At 46.6% G+C, this 2003-nt stretch overlaps 1 pseudogene across 1 annotated transcript; it reads right to left on the bottom strand.

The window, feature by feature from the left end:
• Positions 1 to 268: 268 nt before the first annotated feature.
• LOC308578114 (H(+)/Cl(-) exchange transporter 5 pseudogene) lies at positions 269 to 845 on the bottom strand (annotated as a pseudogene). Its single transcript, XR_014013532.1, has 2 exons — positions 694 to 845; positions 269 to 489 (listed from the first exon to the last, which is right to left on the bottom strand). The product of XR_014013532.1 is annotated as a H(+)/Cl(-) exchange transporter 5 pseudogene (transcript).
• Positions 846 to 2003: the final 1158 nt, after the last annotated feature.

A 2003-nucleotide genomic window follows, 5' to 3' on the forward strand; every position in this document is an offset into this window, starting at 1 on the left:
CTGCCTATCTCGCACTTGGCATCTCTCACACCCAGCACTTGTGTGTCTTGCACCCGCCACCCCTCATACCCTGCATCCACCTGTCTCACACCTAGTGTCCGCACTTGGCACCTGTGTCTCGCACCCGGCACCTCTCACACCCAGCTCTCGCATGTCTTGCACCTGGCACCCGTGTCTATCGCACCCGGCACTTCTCACACCCAGCACCTGCATGTCTTGCCCCCGACACCTCTTGAACCCACCGCCCATCCGCCTCGCACACAGCACCTCACCCATTCTGCGTCACCAGGCACTGTCGGAGGCCCAGCTTCTGGAAGATGTCCACCATGATCTCCATGGGCGTGTGGTCGGTGACAGTGAAGGGACTGAGGTAGAGAATGGGGCAGAGATTCAGGATGGGCGGCAAGTTTGGGGGCAGCGCAGGCAAGTGATTGGAGAAGGAGACCAGTGAGGAGGTCATGATCCCCTCTTGGGTCTGGCGGGCATTTTCTGGAGGGGGGGGAAGAGAGAGGAGGATTAGTCTGGGTGCAAAACTCAGTCGATTGAAATCCCCCCTTTTTACAGAAAGGTTTAGCCTTGCTGGCATTTCAATCAATTTCAATGGGGATTTGAAGCTGGATCTTGACCAGAAATCGAGGAAAATGCCGGCGATGCTGAACCTGTGCATAAAAGTGGATTTCTCGAACCCCTCACCAATAGAGATGAGCAGGTCCCTCCTCAGCACAAAGCCCACCAGGCGCTTTGATTCCCGGGAGAGCACCACTGGGTACCCGCTGTAGCCGGTGGCGCCCAGCACCCCCTCTACATCTCCCAGGGTCATGGCACCCTGCGGCAGGGCGGTCAGTGGCGGGGGCCCATGGCGTCGGCGGCCAGGGTCTTATGTGCGAATTCCTCCTCGGCCTTGAGGAAGGGGTAGCTGTTGAGGCGGATGTGGGAGTTGTAGATGCCCAGGAGCCCGGCTGCAGCATCGGTCACCCACTTGCTGGTCATGCCGCCATGAAGGGGACGATGTACTCTAGGCCGCCAGTCAGCTCAAACATGATGACCACCAGGGAGATGGTCATGCGGGTGACGCGGCCTGGATGGGGAGAGAAGAACTGGCAATGATGTAAAATCAATATTAAAAATGAAAACAAAATTCTAAAATGGAAATTGAAATAAAAAAATTAAAATTTGAACTGGGTTTTTAAAAAAGATAAATTGGGTTTTTTAAAAAAAATGTAAATTGGGTTTTGTTAAAATGTAAATTGGTTTTTTTCCTGGATTTAAATTGGATTTCGAGGATTTAAGTTGGATTCTTTTTATTTACGTAAATGGGATTTTTTAAAATTTAAATGGGTTTTTAAAATTTTTGATGGGATTTTTTTAAATTTAAATCAGCTTTTTGATTTAAATCTGATATTTCTAATTAGGTCAGGTTTTTTAAATTTAAATCTGATTTTTCAAATTTATATTGGATTTTTTTATTTAAATCTGATTTTTTGATTTATTTAAATTGTTTTTTTCCCAATTTTAATTGGATTTTTAAACCCAATCAGATTTTTAAATTTAAATTAAATTCTTTTATTTAAATCAGATTTTTTTTATTTAAATCGGATTTTTTTTTTTTTTTTAAAAAGGGAGAAAGCGGGAATGTCAGGGCTGGAAGCTGCTCTCTTCACCAGAAACCATGGCAGACTGCTGGCGGTTTTATAGTCTTTATTTACAACTATATACAGAAGGCATGATGATTAATCCATCAATCCGAGTCACTCACTTCAGATATAGCTAATGGCTTCTTCTTCCTCCTCCAGCACCTAAAGTGTGGGAGCCCCACCTCTGACCCTTTCTTTTGTCCTCGCAATGTAAATTTCCCTCCCCCATCCGATTCAGAGGTTAACCCTTGTGGTGCTTGTAAGTCAGCCTGTTCACCCCCCACCTCTTCCTGGTTCTCGAGTCCGGTTGGGAGTTGACGCTGCCCCACTGGGCTCTTCTCCCTCCTCTTCCGCATACACATATTCCTC

Source organism: Podarcis bocagei (assembly GCF_964188305.1).
Source record: "Podarcis bocagei genome assembly, chromosome: W".
Lineage (NCBI taxonomy): Eukaryota > Metazoa > Chordata > Lepidosauria > Squamata > Lacertidae > Podarcis > Podarcis bocagei.